We start from the raw sequence: 10,007 nt of genomic DNA on the forward strand, positions 1-10,007 counted from the left end.
CACATACACACACATACACATGCACACACACACATACACATGCTCACAAACACTCACTCACACACACGCACACACACATACACATGCTCACACACACACTCACTCACACACACATACACATGCTCACACACACGCTCACTCACACATACACATACTCACACACACGCTCACTTACACACACATACACATGCTCACACACACACACACTCACATACACATGCTCACTCACACACACATGCTCACACACACGCTCACATACACACTCACTCACACCACACACACACACACACATACACATGCTCACACACACGCTCACTTACACACACATACACATGCTCACACATACGCTCACTCACACACACATGCTCACACACACGCTCACATACACACTCACTCACACCACACACACAATCACTCACACACATGCTCACAGACATACACATGCTTAAACACGCACACACACTCACACACACACACATACATACGTTTGTGGGAGTGTTCTGTTCATATGTGTTTGTGCTAGTGTGTTGTGATAGTGTGTGTGTGCCTATATGTGTGCTAGTGTGTATATGCCATTACCCATATGTGTGCTAGTGTGTGTGTCCATATATGTGCTAGTGTGTGTATGCATGTGTGTGTGCCCATATGTGTGCTAGTGTGTGTGTGTGTGTGCCCATATGTGTGCTAGTGTGTGTATGCCATTACCCATATGTGTGCTAATGTGTGTGCCCATATATGCGCTAGTGTGTGTATGCCTGTGTGTGTGTCCATACGTGTGCTAGTGTGTGTGTGTATGCCTGTGTGTGTGCCCAAAAGTGTGCTAGTGTGTGCCCATATGTGTGCTACTGTGTGTGTGCCCATATGTGTGTTAGTGTCTGTGTGTGTGCCATTACCCATATGTGTGCTAGTGTGTGTGTGTGTGTGTGTCCATATATGTGCTAGTGTGTGTATGCATGTGTGTGTGCCCATATGTGTGTTAGTGTGTGTGTGTGCCCATATGTGTGCTAGTGTGTGTGTGCCCATATGTGTGCTAGTGTGTGTGTGTGCCCATATGTGTGCTAGTGTGTGTGTGCCCATATGTGTGCTAGTGTGTGTGTGTGCCCATATGTGTGCTAGTGTGTGTGTGTGTGTGTGTATGTGTTCATGGGGTGGCTGATTAAATAAAAAGAAAGCAAGTGCAAATGTTTTGCAGAGCCAAACCAAGCAGATTTTTTTCTGCAATAAAGAATAAACCTGTCCTGATAAACTGCACACAGGAGACTCTGAAACAGCAGATACATAAGTGCTCTTCACCTAATAAAGGATTTTAACTTTCCACCTATGAGAGTACAGCTTTTCCTGTTAGTTACCCAGCACTGTTTAACATGTCCTGATAGTGTGCAGTTAGGACTTCACCCCACAGTATCCAGCACTGTCTGAGCCTGTCCTGATAAACTGCACTTGGGACGATCCTACATTAGGCACAAACCACAGTACACTCATCCTGATAATACAGTCAGGAATTCACTTAACCCAGCGCTGTATGAGCCTGTCCTGATAAACTGCTCTTGGGACGATCCTACATTAGGCACAAACCACAGTACACTCATCCTGATAAAGTACAGTCAGGAATTCACTTAACCCAGCTCTGTGTGAGCCTGTCCTGATAAACTGCTCTTGGGACGATCCTACATTAGGCACAAACCACAGTACACTCATCCTGATAAAGTACAGTCAGGAATTCACTTAACCCAGCGCTGTGTGAGCCTGTCCTGATAAACTGCTCTTGGGACGATCCTACATTAGGCACAAACCACAGTACACTCACCCTGATAAAGTACAGTCAGGAATTCACTTAACCCAGCGCTGTGTGAGCCTGTCCTGATAAACTGCTCTTGGGACGATCCTACATTAGGCACAAACCACAGTACACTCATCCTGATAAAGTACAGTCAGGAATTCACTTAACCCAGCGCTGTGTGAGCCTGTCCTGATAAACTGCTCTTGGGACGATCCTACATTAGGCACAAACCACAGTACACTCATCCTGATAAAGTACAGTCAGGAATTCACTTAACCCAGCGCTGTGTGAGCCTGTCCTGATAAACTGCTCTTGGGACGATCTTACATTAGGCACAAACCACAGTACACTCATCCTGATAAAGTACAGTCAGGAATTCACTTAACCCAGCGCTGTGTGAGCCTGTCCTGATGATCTGCAGCCAGAAAGGGTCACTGTATGTTAGACACCCAACATCATCTGAGCCTGTCCTGATTATGTGCAGTCAGAAGTCCCCAACTGCAATAAGCAGTGACCCACCATGGTCTGAGCCTGTACTGCAGTTAGCTCTGTCTGAGCCCGTCCTGATAGCGTGCAGAAAGGAGGTCACCCTTTATTAGACACAAATACTGTCTAAGCCTGTCCTGATAATGTGCAGTCAGAAGGTCCAGGCTGCAATAAACAGTGACCCTCCAATGTCTGAGCCTGTCCTGAAAATGTGCAGCCAGGAGGTCACACTAAATTAAACACCAGCTCTGTCTGAGCCTGTCCTGATAATGTGTAGTCAGGAAGTCAACCTGCATTTAACACCCAGCACTGTCTGAGCCTGTCCTGATAATGTGCAGTGAGGAGATCACCTTACATTAGACACAAATATTATCTGAGCCTGTCCTGATAATGTGCAGTCAGGAGGTCACCCTACATTAGATACAAGCTCTGCCTGAGCCTGTCCTGAAAATGTGCAGTCAAGAGTTCACCCTACATTAGACACCAAAACTGTCTAAACCTGTCGTAATAATGTGCAGTCAGAAGGTCACCTTACTTTAAAGGGATAGTCTAGTCAAAATTAAACTTTCATAATTCAAATAGAGCAGCAATTTTAAGCAACTTTCTAATTTACTCCTATTATCAATTTTTTTCGTTATCTTGCTATCTTTATTTAAAAAGCTGGAATTTAAAGCTTAAGAGACAGCCCATTTTGTGTTTAGCACCCTGAAAAGGGCTTACTTATTAGTAGCTACATTTAGCAAACCAATAAGCAAGCATAACCCAGGTTCTCAACCAAAAATGGGATGGGTCCTAAGCTTTCCATTCCTGCTTTTTAAATAAAGATAGCAAGAGAATTAATAATAATTAATAATAGGAGTAAATAAGAAAGTTACTTAAAATTGTTGCTCTATCTGAATAATTAAATTGGGTTTAGTGTCCCCTTCTTCTCGTCTAATATATCCTTTAGTGTCCCCTTAAGCAACTTTCTAATTTACTCCTATTATCATTTTTTTTCTTTGTTCGTTTGGTATCTTTATTTGAAAAATCAGAAAAGTCAAATTTAGGAGCCGGACTAATTTTGGTTCAGCACCTGGGTAGCACTTTCTGATTGGTGTCTTAATGTAGCCACCAATCAGCAAGCGCTACCCAGGTGCTGAACCAAAAATAGGCTGGCTTCTAAACTTACATAAAAATAAAGATACAAAGAGAACAGGAAAAAAATGATAATAGGAGTAAATTAGAAAGTTGCTTAAAATTGTTGCTCTATCTGAACCATGAAAGTTTAATTTTGACTAGACTATGCCTTTAAGCAGCCGCTCTGTCTAAGCCTGTCCTGATAACGTGCAGTCAGGAAATCATTAGACAGAATCTCTGCACTGTCCTGATAACCTGGGATCAATATTCACATCCCACATGTTTCAATAAGCTGCACAGTTGTCTCTGAGGTGTGCTGCACTGGGTTACGCAGGGACCTATTAATGCCTTAGCCCAGCACGTAATTAGTCTAATCAGCCGGCTGCGCTCTCCCCGGCCCTCTCAGGAGCTGAGCTGATCTCACACGTCTGTACTCAAGGGCCTTCCCTCTGTGCTGTGTGTACTGAGCACACTTCCAGCCTGATTACCCTGGGAATTCCCAGCACAGCGCACACATTTCTGCAGTTCTTTAATATCGTTATAGTACAATAAGTATCAGAAGAACTAACCAATAAAAACAGCTGGGCAGTAGGAAATGTTAAAGAGCCATAACAGCCGAAAACTTACATGATCGAATTTGTTAGAGCGTGTAATTTAACGACTAGCGACACCGACCATTCACTACAGTGTGTTTAAACCTTGCAAAGGGGTTAAAAACACTCAGTAGACTAGTTGCACATCTGAATCGTGTGTCTAGCGCTGCTGATTGGATTAGCAGGTTCTGCTCAGGACCAACAGTGCTCCGCGGGTCCTGGTCCCTTTGCTGGGGTTAAACGCACAGTAGTGTAGGATAGATAGTCTTAAAAGAATAAATTAGATCATGTGATGTTTCGACTTGTTGGGCCCTTTAAATAAAAAAAAATTAACCCTTCACTTCCTAAAATTGAATGTGATTTTACAACTTCTGTAGAGCAGGTAGGTGACCTATAGCTCTTGTGTTAACCCCTTCTCAGCGGCAGCGTGATAACTGATTGTGACTTGCTGTACGTAGGAATGTTTAGGTTAATTTAACCAGTTCACATGGATGGGGTATAAATAACTAAGCACATGGGACATCTAAAGGGCAGTCTTGTCTTCTAGAACAAAGTGACACATCTGACAAGTGACACATGGCTATGTGCTGCCAACTAGGAAAACAAAGAATAAAGAATTTGTTATTAAATGTATCAACCTTACATGGTCTTGGGTATGTGGAAAACTTACAGAACCAAAATACAAATAACAAGTGTTTTCCTTTACAGATCATAAATTAGAGGTTGCAACTTTCTTATTTTAAATAAAAATGGTTTTTTGTTAAACTAGTAAATATGAGTTCAAGAATAATAACATTGTAGTATTTGTTTTTTTTTCTAATGTATTGTTTGTGATAGGATCCACACAGCATTAACACAGTGAAAATAAACTAGACATATCTGCAGTTATAAACATGGATACAAATCCATGTGAGAGGCCTTTGAGTGATATAACAGCAGAACAGACTACAAAATAATAACAGTGGCTAGATGCACTCAATGCAGTAGAATTACATAATTAACAAGTGCATAATAAAAACACAATGCAATAGCACTTAATCTGAATTTCAATTAAGCAGTATATTTATACCCTGTGAGCTTGTGCACATGCTCAGTAAGATATTGTTCCCCAGAAAAGGTAAATATAAAAAGATTTTGCAAAATTTGAAGTAAATTGGAAAGTGTCTTAAAGGGACAGTCTACACCAGAATTGTTATTGTTTTAAAAGATAGATAATCCCTTTATTACCCATTCCCCAGTTTTGCATAACCAACACAGTTATAATAATAAACTTTTAACCTCTGTGATTATCTTGTATCTAAGAATCTGCAAACTGCCCCCTTTATTTCAGTTCTTTTGACAGACTTTCAGCCTAGCCAATCAGTGCCTGCTCCCAGATAACTTCACATGCATGAGCACAGTGTTATCTAACACCCTCTAGTGGTGAAAAACTGTTAAAATGCATTCTGAAAAGAGGTGGCCTTCAAGGTCTAAGAAATTAGCATATGAACCTCCTAGGTTAAGCTTACAACTAAGAATACCAAGAGAACAAAGCAAAATTGGTGATAAAAGTAAATTGGGAAATTGTTTAAAATCACATGCTCTATCTGAAACATGAAAGTTTATTTTGGCCTAGACTTGTCCCTTTAAAACTGCTGCTGTATCTGAATCATGAAAGTTTATTTTGATTTGAGCGGCCCTTTAGTAATGAGACCAGTTTGACTGAGGCTACTGTAAAACAATCAGCTGTTCTGTTTATTGCAAGACAACAGAAGTCCTTTTACATTGGTATTATTTGGTAATTGGGTGTTTAAAGCCCCTGGAAAGCAGTTAAAGGGTCATTAATAGTATGATATAAAATGTTTAATTGAGCAGTTAAAACAAATTTGCAATATACTTTCATTTTTTATTTTTTCTCCCTAAAAATGGTTGATTTTCTAAATTCTACTGAGTCTCTATAAAGTAATGGGACACTGCCATGTTTGTACTTAAGTTGCCTCTTATCTGTTTTGCCTGCTGAAGAGAATTAGGGGCAGATACAAATCAGGCAATAAAACAACTTTCCAGGCAATTGCACAGAGATAAATAGAAAACTAGTTCAAACATGGCAGCAACCATTACTTTATAGAAATGAAAGTACTTTATAGAAACTAAATCTTTACACTTATATTTTCAATATTAAAATAACCAATTGTAAAAATGACATCTACATATTATTCTAAGACTAATCTTTGCTTTGAATACATTAGTATGTCTAATGTGTATTTACCGTTTAATGTCCCTTTAAAGGGATAATATAGTGATAAAGTGACATGCTCTAATTCACTAGAGTTTGTCATTTTATTACTAGTAATGCTGCAACTCTGTGTTTAACCCCAGCAACGACCCAGCTGGGTGATTAGTGCTGCTGATTGGCTCTGTGGCAGTTTCTGCTCAGGAGAGGCAATGCACTGCGGGTCCCAAGTGGTATTTTATCTATGTGTTTAACCCCTTTGCAGGGTTAAACAAAGAGTTATATAATCACAAGTGATAGAATTAGGTGCTATAACAAATTAGAGCACATCCTTTTAACAGTACATGAGGATCTCTGCAGACTGAGACACAGCCAGCGATTGGTGGATACATGCATATGTCAAATCTGATTGGTTTACTGCCCCTATCTTTCTCAGGAGCAGCAATGCATTGTGGGTTCTGAGCTGGATTTTAAATATGAGACTAACCCCTTTATAGGGGTCAAACAGATTGTAAGAAGAGAGTGCTGGTGCAATAATAATTACTGCATAGGGTCAGAATAATCACCTATGACACTAAACTATAAAAAGTATGTCTATTAGCCACTGGGGCAATTACATAAGAAGGATTATTGCAAATAGTAGGAACTAAAATGCTTGATCACACATTTCAAGCAAATGCAATAACTGTCATCATCTCCTGTTTCAGCAATTTCATAACACTGACTGGAGAATTAACCTCATATTAACAATATATTATTATTTATTATTCATTTCAAGCTCCAATAGCTTTTACAAAAGCTTTTTTTTCTTGCAGATCTTGCCCATGTTACACAACTGATAGGTTATAATGACTTAGTATATTTTAAACACATAGCAAATGAACAGCAAGAGGGGAGCAACATTTGTGGTTTAAATGTCAACATAATCTGATTCTAAAGGGTGGAATGTAAGGATGCTGCAGCGCCACCTGCTGGAATTTTATTAAATCAGCATCTGTTTTCTTACTACCGTATTACAAAGTATTTTTATTTTTTTAAAGAAATGATTAAAAGGTGAAAAAAAATATTCAGTTCGTAAATATATAATTTTATAAATTCAAAAATATGATTTACAAAATGTATTTTTATATGAAGAAAACAAAAAGCAGCAGCCGCCCGAACAGGGACTTGAACCCTGGACCCTCAGATTAAAAGTCTGATGCTCTACCGACTGAGCTATCCGGGCTCCATGAGAAGAAGGGGACTAGCTACTCATATATAACTACTTCACTTGTACTTGTGATTAAATTCATAGAAATATTCCCATTTATATGAGCTGAAGCTTTTTGTTTATCATTTAAAAAAAAAAAAAAGAGTACAAAACATTTTTTTAATGTTTTCATAATATATTTTAAACAGAAAGTAGTACAAATTAAATCCCTTTCCATACCATGCAGCTGACCTGTCCCGGTAACATGCTACAAAGTAGTTATACTGTATATTAAATATATTGTGTGTCATTGGATTAATTGTCTTATTTATTTATTTTTAAGTTTAAAATAATTGTTCAGCGGAAAGAAAAAAAATTCATACAAAAAAAGTTTGTTTATTTTGTAAAACACATTTTGATTATAAACAAAATACAAATAATTTCATGTGTAAACACATGTACAAATATATACAGATTTCACATAAAAGTTAGGGAAATAAAAAAAAGACATAACAGGTGAACACCACAAAAGTGCAAAAGAGAGTAAGAGACAGAGAACAACATTTTGTGCTTGAATAAAGTTATAATACAAAAACGGAGCAGAGAAAGAGTTCCATATACCCTGCAGCATTTAAACAATGCCAAATGTTTCCAAATGACAAAGGGACATTCTTGTGCAAAAGATATGATTACTAATTTTGTTAGAATATTTAATTTTTGCACTGCAGCTTCCAAGTAGACCATGGCTAGCGATCCAATCAGAAATGATTTGCAATAAAGTCCTGCACCACTAATATACAAGTACCCCAACTGGGTCTCTTTTATTAGGGAGAAACACAAATGTAATGTTTCGGGCTATACACCGTCCTTACTCATGCGATTCGAGCTATACACAGTCCTTACTCATGTGTTTCGGGCTATACACAGTCCTTACTTATGCGATTCAGGCTATACACAGTCCTTACTCATGTGATTCGGGCTATACACAGTCCTTACTCATGCGATTCAGGCTATACACAGTCCTTACTCATGTGATTCGGGCTATACACAGTCCTTACTCATGCGATTCAGGCTATACACAGTCCTTACTCATGTGATTCGGGCTATACACAGTCCTTACTTATGCGATTCAGGCTATACACAGTCCTTACTCATGTGATTCGGGCTATACACAGTCCTTACTTATGCGATTCAGGCTATACACAGTCCTTACTCATGTGATTCGGGCTATACACAGTCCTTACTTATGCGATTCAGGCTATACACAGTCCTTACTCATGTGATTCGGGCTATATACAGTCCTTACTCATGCGATTCAGGCTATACACAGTCCTTACTCATGCGATTCAGGCTATACACAGTCCTTACTTATGTGATTCGGGCTATACACAGTCCTTACTCATGCGATTCAGGCTATACACAGTCCTTACTCATGTGATTCGGGCTATACACAGTCCTTACTCATGCGATTCGGGCTATACACAGTCCTTACTCATGTGATTCGGGCTATACACAGTCCTTACTCATGCGATTCAGGCTATACACAGTCCTTACTCATGCGATTCAGGCTATACACAGTCCTTACTTATGTGTTTCGGGCTATACTCAGTCCTTACTCATGTGATTCGAGCTATACACAGTCCTTACTTATGCGATTCGAGCTATACACAGTTCTTACTCATGCGTTTCGGGCTATGCACAGTCCTTACTCATGAGTAAGGACTGTGTATAGCCTGAAACATCACATTTGTGTTTCTCTCCAATAAAAGAGACTAAGTCGGGGTACTTGTATGTGAGCAGTACTGGACTTTATTGCAAATCATATCTATCTACTGGGGGTAGCAGAGCCGCACACTCAAAAGGTATCTACAGGTTGGTGCTGTTCCAATAACTATTGTTGATCCAATCAGAAATTGCAGTTGCATGTATCTGCCCATCACCCGCCATATTTTCACCCCTTTGTGTTGGTTAGATTTAGTAAGCAAAGGTCAGTAACGCAAAACTAACATACTCTAAATAATGAGATCATGTCTCTTGTATCAGAATATCCCTATAATATTCTAACACTTCAAAATGAAAAGTGTGATAAGAAAAGAAAAAAAAAACAGACTTTTTTTCTTTAACACTAAGATTGGCAACTCTTAAACCACTGATCTGAGAGAGTATGTAGCCTCTGACTTGTAAGTACGCTCTCGGACATTAGCTTGCCAAGGGCGTACCTACCAATCAGCAGCTGTGTAAGCTCAGAGACCGTCACTGGGCGCGTGTACACGGCACCCATCTCAGAGTTAATGCTCCCTTTATTAATACTCTGCATTTATAAACTGCAATAACATAGTATGCTGGGGATGCACTGCTGGGACACAGAACCAAATAAAGGGACTGTTACAGCCATTAAAGGATTTACCTGGTTTTATGACTCAGTCACATGGACTTACCTGAGCTCGATTAGGGAGATCCTTTATTTCTGACCTGGTAAGTGTACAAGACGACTAAGAACCATGGGTGCATATAACCGTTTACAAAACCTACAGATAAATGCAGGAAGGGACCAACCAGCTGCACTTTGCTTAAAGTAAATGTAAACTTGAGCATAGTCGCTCAAGTCATAGGATAGAATTGAAAAAATGA

Source organism: Bombina bombina, chromosome 11, assembly GCF_027579735.1.
Source record: "Bombina bombina isolate aBomBom1 chromosome 11, aBomBom1.pri, whole genome shotgun sequence".
In the NCBI taxonomy this organism is placed as follows: Eukaryota; Metazoa; Chordata; class Amphibia; order Anura; family Bombinatoridae; genus Bombina; species Bombina bombina.